Here is a 19,098-nt window from a genome sequence, read left to right on the forward strand (position 1 = left end):
GTCAGAGAGCCCATACTGTTCCTCTTTCCAGAAAATGACTCACATGTCCCTGCAGTGTGTTTCAGTTTGTCGTTTTATTTCCAGTTTAACTCTCTTCTACATGTTCTGCTCTGAAACCAATGAGCTGCTGCTGTTCCCGCCTCCTTCAGGAAGAAAACTCTCTGCATCTGCATCAACAAACATCGCTTAGTGGGGTGTTGTGAATCTGGGAGGCTAACTGGACATGGGGGGCAAGTAAAGAGAAGTAAACAAGGTATTATTTTACACCTTCAAGAAACACAACGTCAGAATGGATTTTCACCATGTGGGACCTTCTTCCCATCATGCATTCTGCTGCCATCTCCTCAGCAGGTGGACGACACACTCAGCTGTTAGCAGTGCGTAAAGGAAACTCATCGGACCAGCCGCCTGCTCCCAGTTTCAGCGCTTACTATAGGACATGTGGTGGACGGGAGTCAGAAGTCAGACTGGTCTGCAGCTACACACCAGCCTGAAGCTCTGTGTGTCCTGACAGCGTTCCATTAGCAGCTTTTCTCTGGTTTGTAGCTACGATCAGCCGACAACTCCTGCAGTTCTGGAGATGTTCTGACCTGTCGTCTTCCATCGCAGTCTGCCTCTCAGATCCGACACCGCCTATAAGACCCGGCTGTTCACCTGCTGCCTGACAGGAGCTGCTGTGACCAGATAATCAATAAAACTCACTCCAGCTGTCGGTGGTTCTGACGTTGTAGCTGATCAGAGAACAAAACCAGAGAAAGCAACACAAAGACACACCCATGTATATATACTAATGACCCCCAGCAGCAGCCATTCATCACCACTCGGCCAGGTTGCCGTAGGATACAGCTAATGAGCCATTACAGTAGCTGTTACCCACAATGCATTGCACCGCATCAGCCCTTCCAGCCTTCGCACTCGGAGTCACTGGTGCACACACATGCTTCTCTCGTGCACGCCCTCGTGTCCGCGCCATGAATATCTCATTAACGTCGAGTGTGAGTGAGTTAGAGAGCGAACTGAGTCAAATGATGAGAAAAATGACTCCGGGGACGCTTCGCTTTCCTTTAAATCACAATATTACACAATTTAAACAAGCGGAAACTGCTGCAGGAGGCGTGGAGCACGAGCACAGAGGAGTCGGACGTCACAAAGAAACCTTTCTGTACATTCTGAGGTCGTGCATTCGTCTCTATTAGGGCGAGAAACATACGTTAACATGTAATTGCCTCCTGCAGGTACGACACTAACGGCTTCATCTATGAGACCAGACGAACATACGGTTTCTCTTTCTGTATTTTCTGCAGGGTGAGGTTTCCCTGCATGGATCTGAAACGTCTCACATTCAGAGAGATCTAGTGCTGCAGTCACTTTGGTTAAAGTTGGTGAAGTTACCAGAAAGATTAAGACCCACGGCACCATCCAGCTGGATCAGGACTTTAAGAGCCCCGGCTTTATAAACTAAAGTCTTCTGAGAGTTAAATGGCCTGTAACATGCCCTGATGTTAGATGACCTACACCAGCTTTGAACATTAGTAAAAGAAAAGAGTCAACATATTTAGAAAAGCCCCAAAAACCACCGTGGACTAGCTGCTAGACTAAATATCTGCATATTATATAAACACATGCACCAGTGAACCAACCTTATTTTTAGTCTCACTAAATTCACATCATCTTTGTTTTTTGTTTACTTAAATTGGCAAAATGACACCGTTTATAAGCCAGAAACTGAAACAGAAAACAGAGATTTTCAGCTTTCCTACAGTCACTCAACTAATCGTGTGTGAGGTGCGGTTCTATCAGGACGATTAACTGAATGTATGTTTAAAATATTTCATCAAAATCACTTTATGCTCCAGATTCTGTCAAGAAAAACTCTAAATACTAAAACTTGTGCACTGAGAGGCCTTGACTGACATGACAGCATTTGCTCAAATCCAAATAAATTCTAATCTAAAACTAAAAATCTGTTTACAGCCCAAAAACGAGACAAACATCAGCGGATATCAAAAGCAACTGCAGCACACTGACTTCATCACCTTGTTCTTCATAAACTCCAAACCTGGAGGCCACAGTGAGTAAAAACTAGACCAGTTCACAGAGTTAATCTGGCCTTAAGTCACAATAAAAAGAGCAGCTTTATGCACTAATTACTGTTTTACTTTTATAAGTTGCCTCCAAAAGTTGCCCCACAAACCTGTTTTAAATTCCCTCCACTGGGCTCCATTACAATGAGCCACTAATGCTAACAAGAGCTGCTAATGGAGCAGACAGAACACGGCCACGAGGTCTGGATTACGCCAACACGTATTTGCCTCTTTGCTTTAATGAAGACTTACTTGAGGATATAAACAGAATTAAACTTCGTCCAGGAACAGTCGTGCTCCTGTAACTTCACGGCTCTGAGCCCTGCTGACGGCGACCCGGCAGAGAGTGTGTTAACCATCACAACATCTCCTCTCTCAGCTCGGAGACTTCTCACCGCTGCAGCAGAGCGAGGCCCAATTACCCAAGCTCCCGAGAGAATAAAATAAAAATGTAAGACAGGGAAGCCGATGAACTCACCACTGGTCTCAGGTGCTCCTTCTTCAACTCTTGATCCACATAGAGCTCCTACTCAGCGGCAGGCTGCAGAAACACACACAGACACAGAACACGTTTCACTTCTCTGAACGCTTTTAAGGCGACAAGCATCTTCAAAACTCTACATCCTCCTCAAAGGCAAACAAAAAACAAAACCGAGCATGAACATGGAGCTCAAGGACGGAGATGTGCGGACAGATGGAGGGTAAAATGAGGGTTAAAGAAAGAGTGCGAGGCAGAGATATAGGTCACTGATCAGGTCTCATTTGTATAGATGTCAGTTAATTAGGTGCGCTACCGTCCCCGGAGATGGGTCACGGGTAATGAGCACAAACATTATCACACACACACACACACACACACACACACACTCGCTGCAGTTTGCGATAACATTTGTGCATGCGTGTGCAGTATTTTTCCACCAGCAGGTCACATGACGGCAGCAGAGGGAAGCAGGAAGAGAAGCAGGACGACGCAGGTTTTATCAGACGACTTTGAAAACTGTTTCCAACTTGAGATTAAACTCAGTTTTTAAGTCTTTAAGTGTCCACAAACAGGCTCACAGGCCTCTCCTGACAATCTGCAGGAAGCTTCGACCTTCACTGATCAACTCTGAAGATACTAAACGCTGCACATGCAAGTATCTGATGCATAAAGACAAACACACAGTCTCACTTTATTAACTGTGTTGGGCCACAGTGCATTTCAAAATAAAAGCAGTAAAATCCTGAGCTCTCTACATGTTTTTTTCTCCCTTGCATCATATTGGTCACCAGTTTGTTTAGTTTTCTACATGAAAAGAGCAACAGACATGGACTAGAAGGAGACAACGAGTCTTTTTAGAGAAAGGCTTGTTATTGGCCAAAGGAGTGTAAAAGATGCAAAAGGTTGGCAGCCCAAGTCAGGCTAGATGGATGTTATCAACCCTCTGCCCTTCAAAAAAAATTCCTATCCGACATATAAGAGGAAAACATTTTCTTCCAGAACATGTGGACCTCCTTCATGGTCCGTCTGGACAGAACACACCTGGTAGAAACAGTGAAAGCACCTGAGGATAAAGTTGTATATATTTCTAAGTATAAATTTCATGTAAAGAGTAATTTCATCCACTGACCTAAGATGTATCTGTACATCAACTGAAACTGTCTTTTCTGCTGTTTTCTTCGTCTTTTTTCCTCAAACATTAGTGAATTGATCTATTTCTATTGTATTAAACGTTTTGTGTTAAATCCTTGGGGGTTGGTGTTTCTGTGGATTCTGTGTCTATTCAGTTTTGCCCAAATACCCAAAAGATGTTTGTTAACTGTAGTTAAAACCAATAAAGACGCAGCGAAGAACAAAAAGAGCAACAAAATCCACAATAAGAGGTTGAAAGGATGAAGGAGGAATCAACACAACACTGGAGTCGAGCCCTGTGTCACATCATTTACATTCATTTTACTTTGTTGTGTTTATTTGCTTTAGTTTGAACTCCACAACCAGTAACTTTAAGAAAAGACAGTTTGAGCTCAAACATGTTTCAGCTGCCGTTTGTTTTAAATTATGCTACGATGCTACTTGGTTAAGTTTAGACACCAGAACTAGTTGGTTAGATTTAGAAAAAAGATCATAGTTTGGGTTAGAATGCGCCTCAGACAGCCAGACTGATCTCTGTGGTCCGACCACGCTGCACTACCGTAAGGCCACTGCAGCTTCTCTTTAACTGTAAGAACTGTTCCTGTAGATCCACTTTCAGGGATGTTTTAGGGGAGAGGAGAGCTCCTCCTCTGGCCACAAAGCACACAACGTTTAAAGCTCAGAGAGGACAACAAGCTTCGTATTCCTGCTTCGTCCTGGTCGAGTCGAGGTCTTCCAACATCATCAACATACAATCCACCATATTGGCTCAAACAACAAAGCTTCCATTGTTTTATTTCCTACAAGCTCAATAGGACGGAGTTGCATCCAGCGAGAACTACTTTTGGTGCATTTAGAGGTCGACACTGTTGGCTCCTTCGCCAAAACAGAAAGGTTGAAAGGACTCGATGTGCAAAGTTTCATCCATCAGAACGTTCTGCTCCTCCACAGAGAACACCGTCTCCCCTCGTAAAGTCCCAAAGTGAAACACTTCCAAGGTTATCAGCAGGGATCTGCCCCCAAACTGCCAGCAAAGTGTAAACACAGTAAAAATAATAAAGGTGTGTGTGGTGTGCACATCCAGTCCCAGGCGGGGACAGCTGCAGAAAATAACCTCCAATCTCTTCTTCCAGCACATTCTGACCGTAGGAACTAATCTAGCTCCTGGTACCTGGTGATGGATAAATTAGAATATTTAAATGACTTTTTATGTATTTCATCGTGACTGACCGCAAATCAAACAAGATAAAAAGAAAACAATATCCCCGGCTCCATTATTTACACCCTCTATTTCCATTTGAAAGCCTGTAAACATAAATGGAAACCCGACGCTCCATCAAACGGCTGAATTAAATATGAGCCACTAACTGACCCTCTGGATGCAACACACTGGAGTTTAAGAAGTCATTTTAAGCAGCGTCTCTCTGGAAATCAGGCGTTTGACCCGATTTGGGACACAATTATGGTTTTCCATCCTCCCTGATCAGGTCTTAACCTCTTCTAGGAGCCCGATGGAGCTTCTCCTCCTGTTGGTCAATAATTGTTTATCAGCTGATCGGGGAGACGACCTGCTGCTCTGTAAGGTCACCTCATCATCACAGCATCCAGCTCCACGCCGTAAACAGGAGAAAGGTCGCACACACTGTTCATACATTAAAGCCTGAGCTGCAGTTTATCTCTTCCATTAAATGAGTTCAGGTGATTTAGGGCCAAACAGAATCTAACCTACACCTGCTGGGGTTTCACAGCAGTGAAATGACGGAGGTCGATAGCAAATAGAGCCTTAAATGAAAAAAAATCACCTTGAAATATGTGAATAGTTCAAGATTCTGAGCTCATTTTATTGTATTTATTTTGCACCAGAGTTGTGTGATGAGCTGCTAAACTGTGGAGTTGTCTGAAGGTCGTGCAGCACCGTGACCGACTCGGTTTGTTTTGGTAAATCAGCCATTGTAATGACGACGCTCGCTCTCCTGCATGCAAATGTTCAACCGAAACACCTGCAGTCAGCGAGATTTTGCAGGAACACGGTCGCAGCAGGGAGGATGTAGCGCCGCCCAAGACAACACTGAGGTGCAGTCAGACCGTTCTGCAGCTCTGACAGAGCTCTGTGGAGATCAAGCTAAACATGTGAGACTACAGGCTGAACAAAGTGGGGAGACCAAGTAAAGAAAAAGCCCAATGAAGCTCCATTTCAAGACCTGAATGAGATCCTAAAACTCACAAAATCACATGTTTACTATCAAAACGGTTAAAGAATGAGAAACAATCAGTAGTCATGTTCCCACACACCTGTCAGGTAAATCACAGGTGAGCTTCTGAAGTCTTCAAAATTAAAAGAAAACACTGATTATTCTTTTAGAGATCAACCGCTTTCGAGTGAACAAATGAAGCCGAGTTGTGTCGTCACAAAGCGGCAGAATGCGTTATGATAGAAATAGTAGAAGGAGCTGGAAACAGTTTGCCAACTGCTAGAAAGACATAAAAGACGAAGAAGCAAACAAAACTTGGAGAGAAACAGTCTTCACTCTGGAAAGTTGCAGCTGTTCTTTCATCAGCAGCCGTTTTTCACGTTGTCTGAGGGTGAAGACAGCAAATGAAGTGGAAACAACTGAACAGTCACTTAAACGTGTTCAGAAATCTCCCATGAAGAGCATTTACTCTTTAAAGAGTATTCAGAAGCAAACATGGGAATGTTTCTGCAAAACTTGTAATCGAAAAGATGTCTTCTGCTGTCTAGTGTAGAGATTTCATCAATCATTTTTAACATCATTTATTGCATCTATTGAATTATCATGTGGCTTTTTGAATGTCTCTTAGAAGTTTTTGGTCATTAATGATATACATGGATGTCCAAAGTTGTGCCTGTGACGATCTCTGAAATTAAATCTGTTGTCCAAGAGGAAAAAGTTCTTCAGTCTGTAAACGTGTGATCAAAGCGATTCCTCAACAGTGGCACTCCAGTAAAACCTGCTTGTTCCTCTGTATCTAAAGGTCACGACTAAAGGCCGACATGCTGAACATCAATCAGGAGTGAAGACAGTGAAGTTCATAATCACAGTCAGTCCTCGGTGGATCCGTCTCTCCATCCGGCCTTCCTCTGCTGCACCGCTGCAGCTCTCAGCCGTCCTCAAGGTCGAGTCGAACAACACGTTGAAAATAACATCCAGTAAAGTGTCCAGATGAGCTCCATTTGGAACAATATGAAGTCCAAGGACAAACCCGCCAAAACTGAACTTCTAATGTGGGTCACCATGGCAACAGAGGCCCCCGATGTGCCGACCCGTCCTGAAATGAAACGGTTCAGAGACTTTGTGGGGTCGTGGCGGCTCTAAATAGACTCGAGTGGTTTGTTAGCGGGAGCGTCGTGGCACCGGAGACGTAAAGCGACGGAGGTGTTTCACAAACACTCGCTGCCTCCCTCCAGGGAAGCTTCTACTGAGAGAGTCTCCAACGTGCTCCGGATCAGTTCTACTGCCGGTGAGGTTTTCACATGCCAGGAACGTGATGCTAGAACGTAGGAGAATGTTTTTAAAGAAGGATGAAAAGATTTTTAAAAAGGAACTATTACTATTTAATACACAGAAAAAGCAGCACGTCTGTGGGATTAAAAGTAATTTTAAAAAAAAGTACTAGAAATATTAAGAATGTGCAGGAATGTGCAGTAGATGGTGTAAACAAGTGGAGACGTGCAAAGAATAATAACAATCCTGTTTAAAAAGCTCCTCTTTTAGTTTAACCAGACCTGATTGTTTCATTACAAGTTGTGTGACTTGAATTTTTACACCCTTTGTAAAGCAAAATGGACTGAAGCTGCTGCTGCTGCTGCTTAAGTCACTCTAACACTTATTCTCTACATGTTCTTTGACTCGACTGCTCCAATGAGTAAACTACGCTTCCCAGAATGCTTTTCAACAACCACCAGGAGATGTACCTGGACCACAGAGTGTATATAAGAGATGGATATCGTCTTTGAATTTGAAAAGTAAAGCCAATGTCGAAGTAAAGCTGCATTCTCTCTGACAGCCAGCAGGGGGCGACTCCTCCAGCTGCTAACAGAAGTCAGATTGAATGAAAGTGAATCAGAACATTAACTTATTCTCACCTCAGCTGTCACCTCAGTAAATGTTTTCCTAATAAGTTTACGGCCTTAATTGTTCATTTTAAGTCTCCTTTATTAGAACATCCTGCTCATTTAGCACATTATGGTCCCGTTTATAGTAAAACAGGCGACAAAACACAAACCTACACTGTAGTAAACATTGTTAACTGTTTTAAATTTTTTTTTTTGCAAATTTTTCTCGTTTAGATAAATTACAGGCATTGAAAGGTAAAATTGCAGAAAAATAAGTGTTAATTAAACCTTAAGAATGTTTTTTTTTTGTTTGTTTTTTTGTTTTGTGTAAAACAGGCCACAACTGTAATTCTTACAAAAGACTTCTTAACTACATAAAATCATAAAGTTTTAATGCATTTAAATCAGGGGGGAAAACATATTTTTTCACAGATATCCGTCCCTCTTTATATATTAAGGACTGAAAAATGGTGGATCATTTTTGAACAGCTATCTCACATATTTGATCTGTTCTGTTGAATTGCAGATAACATCTAGAAAAGTCACTGATGTTTTATTAATTAATTTATTTTACACCAAATACGAAATTCAAAACTCGATGCTTCAAAAGTGAAGCAAAAGATGACATAATGGTATAAACTATGGAACTCTTTCTATACATTTACATCTCTTACCATACCAACGTCATATCACCACCCACAGCACTGAAAACTTGACCAAAAGTTTTCAACAATTCCCCACATTGACTTTATCTTCCATTTATTTTTTCGATTTCAGCTCCTGCTTCCTACCTCAAGGCTTTACTGCCCCAGTATAAGTGGCTTTAACGCAATAAATAAAATGAAAAAATCAATTAAACGAGATCCGCTGGGTAAGAAAGTAATACTCTCATTGATGCTAGCAGCAGCTCTTCCACCGGAGCATCGAAGGTCATTCATCTGCTAATTAGAAAAAGCTGCAGCTGCTGCAGTTTTGTTGTGAAGTGCAGCCGGGCCAGTTTTAAACACTTCAGCAGTCATGCAGTGTTCTGAGTCGGCCTCTACAATCAGAGCTAATGCATTAATACGAGTGTCCGTCGGTACAGTACAGCAGAACCCTCAGGCTTTATGATGACGGAGCAGAACTCAGGAGGCAACGGGCTGGAAGTCTGGAGAGGTTTAAGAGTAGCAGCTGACTTTGCCAAGCTTTACTAAAAGGCATTTCTGGCTGTTCTTGTAATTAACAGAATCCTCATTTGAGATAGATGAGAAACAAGGTTTTAAAACGAGAGTCAAATGGCAAAAATCCAATACAGCAGTACCAGTAGTGGTCTGTACCTGAGATAAAGAAGCAGCTCAGTTCCTGTTTGTGAACATAATTCTGAGCATTTCAGTGAAAAACAAGTTGGTTCAGAACCAAAAATATTGGTTCCATGCAATCCAGAACTCACAAAAACAAACAAGCAAAAGACGTTTGTTTTCTGGTCGACCGAGAACCTCAACCTTCAGTGCCAATGTGGACAATTGCTTCATTTTTTTAGGGGAGGCTCGGCGGCTCTAATCTAAAAAACAAACTGTACAAGGTGCAATAAAACAGCTCAGAGACTGTGGCTGTAAAGATCAACAACTGTATATGAATGTAAGGTGACCATCACTGTGCAGCGACGCTCTGCTCCCAGTGCTCCTGCAACGCCCGTTAAAAACCCCATCATGTGAACATGTCAGACAACACCTGCCTCCACGTGCTGCATGGCCTTCAGCTTAAAGTTCATTTTGGAAAAGAGTAAGAAGACAAATCTGGTGAAGAAAGCGACATAATCACTCCACTGTGACCTGACGTTCATGCACCAGTTGAGGTTGTTTGCGACGCCTCAGGAGGTTAAAGTCTGCGTTATTAGTCCGACCGTGAAGATGAACTCCTGATGCACGACAACACAAACGCTAAAGAACTGCTGTTTGTTCTCAGAGGTAGCCTCAGACCCTCCACCACCGGAGGACGGTTGGATCATCCAGCTGATAACTTATGATGAAGAAAACAGCACATCGTTTTCTACAGACACCCCCTAGTGTCACTCATGAGTCCTTTACTTTTTCTACCCGTCTGCCCGACCCCTCATTCTCTGACCAGTCGTTGTCTATCAGACCACTTGATTCAATCACCTTCTGTTCTCTGACCTCCTGTCATTGATCAGCAACTATATACCAGCTAACCACTATTCACTTTGGTATTTACAGCCCTCCCTACCCTCTGACATGCCCGATAAAATGTGTAACTCTGCAAATGTTCTGGGTCGGCTTACCTTCCCAGACTCACGCTCTGTGTTGGTGAGCCCACCGTACACCAGAATACTAATAAACAACCCATTACAGCAAACTTTGCATGAGGACTATGGGTAGATTTCTTCAACAAGTCTGATGCTAGCTCTCTGAACGTTTGAGCTTCATGGAGATATCCCAAATGCACACCAAGCAGCGGTCACAAAATCATCTGTAACTTGTTGATGCTATGCGCTGCTTACTGCTCACACACGACCACGACATGCACCAACAGTCCCACGACTTTTTGCCTCGTATGCAGAAGTTGCTGAAGTGTTGGTGGAAACTGACATCGACTTGACCTGAGTGAGAAACTGAACTGACTGATATAAAAGACAGAGAACTCCTGCAGCAGCACAGAGATCTGCTTTCAGTTCCAAAAACAACCAACATGTCCAGGAGACATTCTGCTGAGCGGGACTCTGAAATATTTCCTGCCGTCTCATCCCACACCTGAACGCCCGCCCTGATTTAAATGCAAATGCCTGCAGCAGTTGGAGATGAAAACATAAATCGAGTGAAGTGGATGAAGGAGCCCTGCACCGAGTGGTGGAGGTTCAGAGGGCTGGCAGGAGAATAGTGGGCTCTGTGCATACATTCATACTGGACGTGATGCAACCGTGAAGGTCATAAAGTGTCACTTTGAAAACACTGGAGAGCTCTTCCCTCAATTTATTAGAAGCCGGCGAGGCCGCAGGGCGAAGGCCGAGCTCTCCTCACAGAGGACGCAGTGCTGCCACTGCACCGCTTCCATTCCTTCTCTCCTGACAACTGTGTCGGCTGAACCTCTTTATGAACTCGTTCCCTCTGCATCAGTTCAGTGACCCCGCTCCGACCCGGCGGTGGGAAAAGTCAACAGCTCCGACTCTGGGGGTTATCGAGTTACGAAGGAGTTCAAACGGAGCTGCAGACAAAGTTGTATGTAAATTAAATGCGCTTACAGCTCGAGTCCATCGCTCAGCAGGGCGGCAGAACCCCGGAGTTGGTGTGAAACAAAACCAGTGAGCAGGACGGACGGAGGGAGGCTAAAGTCACAGCTACAGAGGAACAAACCAAACTGTTACCAGTCATAGTGCAGATACTGGAGGTCTGAAGATGTTTTCATTTTCCTCCTAAAAGCTCCAAAAATATGCATTAACCCTCTGAGCTCCCTCTGAAACTCCATTATCCCTCCAACACATGGTGCTTCTAAGCTTAAGACAAGATAAGCCTTCATTAATCCCACAGTGGGCAAATTTGTAGTGTTAGGAAAGGAGACGTGTAGGGAAGAGAAAATAAAAACACACAATATAAAATAAATATCATAAATATACATAAATCTATACATGTGTGGATGTTCAGATGTTGTTCAGGCTCCTCTGGAGAGAAACAACAATCCTGCACATGCTAATGGTATTCTGCAGATCCTTCCACCAGTAGAAATATTGATATTAGAAATACTAAAAAAATCCATGTTATCAATACTGCACGGATTATTGAACATGTAGAAGAACTGATGATGAGTTCTTAGCTGTAGAGAATATTTATCATATTGCAATACTGTGAAGGAATCCAGATGAACTGGAGCAGCCCTGGTTGGAAAGTTAACTGCAAGAAGTCCTACAAAGAACAAGTTAAACAAAGAAAAATGAGTTTAAAACGCTCAGAGCTGCTGCAGAACACCGTGACCCACCAGAACCAGAACCTCATCTCTAATTTATCCCATAATCTTATATTAACTTTCACCTACAGTTGAATGTTATGAGTGCTTCAGTTAACAGATTATTTTATTAAGGCTGCTGGAGCTGGTTTGAGGTTTAAACCCTCGATATTGAAATAACAAATTCACATCATAAGTAACACAACGTCCTGCAAATCATGCTCTGTTTGTTTTACTAGAAAACACTTTGACTGTCGTGTTAAATGTGCCACATGGACACGTTCACTTGTCAGGCAGTGAAACGTTGTCTTTAGATCTTTCTAGACTTTTAGGAAGTCCTCAGCAGCATCCAGGTGTGTTTGCTCAGCTGTCACAGGCTGTAGGACTTCACCGGTGAGCCTCCATCTTCAGCTCACCTCCTCCTGGGAGCTGCAGCCTCTTTACACGAGACGCAGATCAGATGTGACATCAACTTCAGCTCCTGTTAGTTCTACTGTACGCTGGCTCGTGTTGACGGTTAGTACAGTGAGCTGGACGGCTCAGAAGCTGAACGTAAAACATCAGAAGTACGTAACAGTAAAGATTAAATTAAAGCTTCGGTCCTCATTAGAACATTCAGGACAAACCAGCTGCTTGGTTTGAATCTAAAACTGTGCTTTGTTGAACTTTTCTCTCTTTTTCTCTCTGGTTTATTCATTAGATTTAAAACAGCAACACTTGAACCAAAGTATAACCATAAAATCACAATAACTACAAGATAAATGTGAGGCGAGTCTTCAGCAGCGACTCACAGTTTCAGAGATCAGGAGCAGCCAAAGCAAAGTCTCCATCTCCTGTATTCCTCTACCTGGATCTCCACGAGGATCTGGTTGATCAATAAGGCAGCAATCAACCATTTAAACCCGTAAAAGCAAACACTAAAACCTTCACATATTACCTGAAACAGATGAAAGCGAGTGAATCTAGGCAGGACAGCACTGGGTTTATACGATCGTTTTGCTCTGCGTCCACAAAGAAAAACCTAAAACCTGCATCATCTCCATCCAGGTCCCAGTCAGACGCTACCTGAGTGTTTCCTTCAGCCTCCCACACCCACAGCTTCAGCTTTTGCATACCTTAATGTCAGAGGATGCTCTAATTCCCCCGTCACTGTTCTGCATCCTTCACTGAGCGGCGCCAACGACGGCTGTGATTTGTTTAAGGAAACAAGCAGCAGCAGAAGGACGGTGAGGTGCAGCCAGACCATTCTGTTCTGCATAATGGGCCAGACTGAGCCCAGTAAACCCAGCAGTCATCGCTAGGAGTTGGACAAAATACTGCCGTGGCAGCATCTCTTCCTCCTGTGATACATCATCCACACACGGGCGCCAAACGCTGCCATTCGTATTAAAATATGCAGAATCTCTAAACGGGTTCCAGAGCCGACGTCCCGGAGTCGCTTCATGACTCCTCGTGGTGGCTTTTATCAAACAAGTGGGCAGAACCGGACCAATTTACAGTGAAGAGGAACAAACGAGGAGGGGACAGAACGCAAATCAGAGAGCCGATGAACTGAGCCGACACATTAGAAGTGGATGATAACGATACCAGACACACCAACAACGGACTGAATACATACAGAATTCCTGCTTTTTATCTTTCTACGGGTATATTTGTCCTCTTCAGCGACACAGAACACTTGTGGAGGACCGTCTTAGAATAAGCCATCAGATTTTATCGTATCATCACTTATTCCTTCATTCTCCCTTTGACAGAAACCATTTCATTATTAGACTGGGGTCCCATTTCCCTGATTTCCACAGACTTCCCTCCATCATGGTTCCCATGTTTCCAGATTCCAGAAAATCTCTTTAACACAGTTATGAAAAGAAATCTCCACTGCCTGCATTTTATGATGAGATACGAGTAAAAACATCGACATGATCTAAAGGCGGCTATAAAAAATCTGCAAGTATTGAACAGTATATGAACAGTCCTTATAATGACCAAGTTAATGTTCATGTTTTATGTCAAGAGTTCCCTCATACTCAGTGTCTACACCACATTTTAAACTACAGATCTATTTAGAAGGCCTACATAGCTGATGGCACGCTAATAAATAAAAAATACACATAAAACCTGGTCTGTAAGAGTTTCACAGCTTCAAGATGAACTAAAACCACCAGTAGCCCTAAAATCAACCACACTGCAAAGACGGAACAAAATCGCCATAAAAACACAAAACACATTCAGTTTGACAAAATAAAATATGGGCCACTGTAAAAAAACAAATCAAATCACAGGAGAAAAACTAACCAAAATGCAGGCTAAAATACTCACAAATATCAAAACAGGACAAACGACAAATGAAGAAACCAGTAAAACTTAAAGTAAAGGTGGTGAAGCTACCTGGTTAACAACATCCACACTGTGACCAGTAGGGTGAAAGTATCCACTAGTTTAGTTAAACAGCTTGTTTTCACCTGATTTAAAAACCTCTGATCAAACTATTCAGCGTTACACGTTTAAACGTTTGATATCAAACACGTTCCCTGCAGTTGAAACCAGAAGTTTGCATTCGCTGCACCTGAGCGCTGTGATGGCTGCACAGTCCCATCGTGTTTGAACAGATGAACCTTCAGGCATCTGGAAGTTGTACCCACGGATGAACCAGACTGGTGGAGGTCCACAGCTCTCTTCCTGATGTCTTTAGATGTTCCATGTTGTCACAGAAGGAAGCAGTGTGTTTAAGGTGTGCCTCCAGTTAACTCACATGTTGTCAGCTAACCAATCAGAAGCTTCCAAAGCCATGACATCATCACCTGGGCTTTCCCAAATAGTCTGAAGGCATCTCAGTGGATGTAAACTTCTGACTTTGAAGAAAGAAAGAAAAAATTCTCTCTCTCATTATTCTGGCGTTTAGCAAATAGAAATAATGTTGGTGATCCTGACTGACCTGAAACAGGAAAAGTTTAGTCTGATTTAATGTCAGACAGTCAGAAATAAACTTCTGGTTCCAGCTGTACATGACTTCTTGGAGCTTTAATCCACTGAATGTGTTTTCAGACACGTTTCCAAATCAGTGCCTCCAAACACACGATAGATGAACCCAACGATGTAAATTATAAATCCAGGAGACAGAAACAGAGACAGCAACGTGTCGGAGCTACATATTGGCTTTCTAAAATATCAATAAGTGGAGAAACAGCAGGAACCTCAGCGTCTCCTGTGCGGTTCGATATAAAAACTATGAAACAAACAGCTCTGGGGGATTTTATGGTGATGTGATAGATTTAGAGAATTTATGTCAAAAAGCTCTAAAGCTGCTCTGGAGGCTCGTGGTGGAGCAAAACCTCATTCTGGGCTCAGACTACAGGAGACTTTAAAATCAGGCTGCATCACACATATAAAAGGAGAAAGTCCACAGACGCTCTCCTCTCAAGCTTCACTGATGTATTATGATGTTACTGAGAGGATCATGTGACGTCATCTCACAGGGAAACAGATGGAAACAAACTGGAGGCTGTGCAGCAACAAGTGGCTGTAATCAGATTAAAACAAAAGCAGAATGAAAACATTGGGGAAGATGTCGTCGACACAGTTTGTAAATCCTTCAGCGAGGACAGGAGGTGACATTTTAATCATCATATTTGCTGCGGTGGCGGCCAACGTGATCATCGTAACATTCAGACTAACTCTAAATATCACGTTTGACATTATTAAGATGGAAAATGTCAGCGAGCGAATGTTTGTGAAAAGGGTAAAAACATCCAGTCAGCCCAGGAAGGATAAAAGTCATTATTTTGGTGACAACCTGCAGTGTTTCAGTTCATGAAATGACAACATAATCCAGTGACTAACAGGGTCGAGACCCGTGGAAACAACAGAAATGTTCCTCTCAGACACAGCTGATGTGTTTCAGGAAGCAGACGATTAGAGTTTGCTGCAGAAAGAAAACGATAAAAAGTGCTTTTAAATGAATGTTAAATAAACGTTAAACGTGCTCCAGATCCATGCAGATGATCAGAAAACTTTAAAGAAGGTAATTTTCTCCTCATTGCTTCTGTTTTCTTGTCTTTATATTTATATCATCACAGCAGGCTGCTCTGCTCTCTGTCTGCACAAAAAACCCACTGATTTTACACTATTTTCTATTTTTTCAATACACACTAGATCAATTCAGGGAGAATTCGGGTTTGTTTCTACTCTGAGTGTGCACAGATTCGTTCAGTGAGGTGTAATTAGCATTAGCTCCCTGCTTCTCTGCTATTTTTACACGAGATATAAGATAAGAAAAGATGAGATAAGATAATCCTTCATTAATCCCGCGGCGGGGAAATCTGCAGCAGCAACAGGGAGACAGAACAAATATGTAGGGAACATCAGAAAAGTGGAAAATAAACGAGAAATATACATAAATACTGATGATGTTGTTCACATTCTTCTAGATGCAGAAAATATGAAGATTGCACAGATTCCTCTAAAGGAGGAAACATGCACTGAGTTCTATATGATTCTTACATCCATCCATCATCTCTACACCTTCATCCTCACCAGGGTCATGGGGGGCTGGAGTCTATCCCAGCTGACTCAGGGTGAAGGCAGGTTCACCTGGACAGGTAACCAGTCTATCACAGGGCTACACTTAGAGACAGACAACCAAGCACACTCACATTCACACCTACGGACAATTTACAATCACCAATTAACCTCAGCATGTTTCTGGACTGTGGGAGGAAGCCGGAGAACCCGGAGAGAACCCACGCTGCACGGGGAGAACATGGAGACTCCACGCAGAAAGATCCCGGGTGTCCTCACTGGGACACGAACCGGCGACCTTCTAGCTACGATGCAACGATGCTAACCACTGCCCCACCTTGTCACTGATTCTCACATGAAACATTAATTAATATTAATATTAAATTTCAGTATGACTAAGAGTACTAATAAAAGAAGCCGCCTGGAACAGATATTTCTGCATTAACGTTTTCCTGTCGTTCACCGTCATGATGCAAACATTGGACCAACTTAAATAAACTGCAATTTAATCTAAATGAAGCTGAAAAGCAAAATTATTGTCACTGGTTTGAGTTACATGAGCCTAAATCATTTGATTACTTTTAAGAAGAGTCAACTTGAAGTTTCCAGTGTTTCCAACTAAAGCATCACTTTTCAAACATTAGAACATAAAACCTGATTTTGTCTTTTCTTTCCTTTCCTCTGTAATCCAACCTGAAGTCAACAGCGGTGGAGTTAAAGGATTGTTTTCACACGTTTACTACAAATCAAACACCAGTTTAAAGAGACTAAAGGTCACTTCTAGTGAACAGAATCCACTGAAGCAAACTTCATCCAGGTTGTTTTCTCCTGACTAGATCTTTGCTTGATTTCTACATTCTCTTGTAAACTGCCTTCACAAAAGTACAACATTTTCTACTTCATCTGCAGCTCTACTGTACTTGTCTACAGTGTAAAATACTCACAGTGTTTCCTTTCCAGCTACGACCTCCTGCTTCTCCTCCTCCTCCCAGGGTTTCCTATAAATCACTACTGAGTCATCAGGAGCTGCAGGCCAACACTTCACTCATCGTTGTGCTCCTCTGCAGTAAACATGGAACTTCTCTGCTCCGGAGACTCGTTTCTTCCCTTCAGATGGCTGCATCCAAACCCTCCTCCTCCTCCTCCTCCTCCTCCTCTTCGCTCTCATGTCCTTCTAATTGAGCTCAGCTTCAATCAGCCTCTGTGTTCGGCCTCTCCGCTAATTGTGTTTATGCAGTTCGCGGGACGTTTCTGTTCGGATCCCGCTTTTATTCGTGCAGCACAATCACCTTCTATCCTCGCTCTAATCATCTCGGCTTTGGTGCTTGTTGTGCTCGACCTCTCTGCCTCCTCTACAATCACACTCTTGTTGTGGCGACCTCTTTTCCTTTCTTGCTGTTTCTGCGCTCGGCTCCGTGGACTCATCATTCCAGAGGACTGTTCGACCTCTTGTCCCCTCTCATCTATTTTCCCGTCAATCTACTCCCAGTCATCCAAACCTCCTCGTCCTGCCGTCGGCCTCTCTGAGCTCCTGATCTGATTTCCTCACGTCTGCATGAACGTTGTTTATGAGGCGATTTTATTACTGTAGCTGTAACAATAATGACTCCAGCTTCATTTACATCAACACTACATTCAAACAGTTTCCTCCTCGGTGCTGTTTTGATCAAACCTCTGAACTCCCGTCACATGAAGAAGACAGAACTCTGAAATGTCTTTTATGCACCATGACACAGTTTTAATGTCATAAATATTTTTAAAAAAACAAGAATTTCTTTGATTATTTATTTTAAAAACCTGCCGTACAAACACTGGAACAACGTGGTGGCTTTATAAACATTATATATTTACTATTTACACGTTTACCGTCTCTACAAACGGATGTTTCACCATCATGCTGGATGTATCTCCAACAACATGCTCCTCTGGTCACTGTTTCTGAGCCGTGCTGCATTTACTTTCTTGATAAAGTGTGTTTTATTTTGCTTTCCATGACTTTTTCAGAGTCAGTCATGTCTTTTTTTGTAGCGAGGAATGCTGAATTTTTTTGTTTTTTTGCAAGATTTAGCACAAAAAGTTTATTTAGACACACAGAATAAGGAGATTTCGACTAAATATCACAATTTTAAGCTCAGATTTTGCTCATTTTCAAGCGTGACGACTTCGTACATCATCTGAAAGTCATAATATCATGATAAAAGGGTGAAAACGGGACATTTTGGCGACTTTTTAAAGACAACTTCTAAATTTTAAGGTTAATCCATTAATGAATAAACTAAAGACACTCGAGGCAAACAGGGAAACACGTCCAATCAGTGTTTTTATCTGAATCCTTCAGGCTTTTATTCACCGTCAGCGAGACGTTTATCGACCGTCCTCCTGCCGATCGATGCCGCGTTTGTTAAATTGTGACTTTACATTAATCTTTAAGTGAAGCTGCCACTTCTATCAGAATGATGGATTCTATTTCCTGTCGGTGAGGCGTTGGGTCGGTTCCTGGTTCATCTCAGAACTTCTCTGCCTCCAGGCCTCGTCTGTAAACTGATCCGTGGCTGAGGCAGATCTTTGTAGCGCCATCGTTAAAATGAATTTCAAATCAATCAAATGTTTTTTCTCTGCTGACGTTTGACACAAGAAACACCTCAAGACGTTTGTGTTTTTATAATCCCAGTATTTCTGTATTTAGTATCTGCTTTATTGTGGAGTTTGATCATACAAATGTTCATCCTGTTTCCAGTGTTTCTGCTTTTTTGCACATATTTTGTTGTCGTCTGTCTTAAAACACGAACAACACTTTGTTTAACTCTGGAGTTTCCACACATGTAGAAATAAACTTGATCTGATTTATTTCACAGACACTCGATGTAGAAGTTTTC

The 19,098-nt window shown here is 42.6% G+C and overlaps 1 long non-coding RNA gene across 1 annotated transcript in view; it reads right to left on the minus strand.

The window, feature by feature from the left end:
• Nucleotides 1-2,550: 2,550 nt before the first annotated feature.
• Nucleotides 2,551-19,098, minus strand: part of LOC103358180 (uncharacterized) — a 113,155-nt gene continuing 96,607 nt past the window's right edge. Inside the window, exon 3 of the long non-coding RNA XR_520238.1 lies at nt 2,551-2,625. This is a non-coding gene — a long non-coding RNA (uncharacterized LOC103358180). The remainder of the gene's footprint in view (nt 2,626-19,098) is intronic.

The sequence above is a fragment of the Stegastes partitus genome, unplaced genomic scaffold (genome assembly GCF_000690725.1).
Source record: "Stegastes partitus isolate 25-593 unplaced genomic scaffold, Stegastes_partitus-1.0.2 Scaffold296, whole genome shotgun sequence".
Taxonomy (NCBI): Eukaryota; Metazoa; Chordata; class Actinopteri; family Pomacentridae; genus Stegastes; species Stegastes partitus.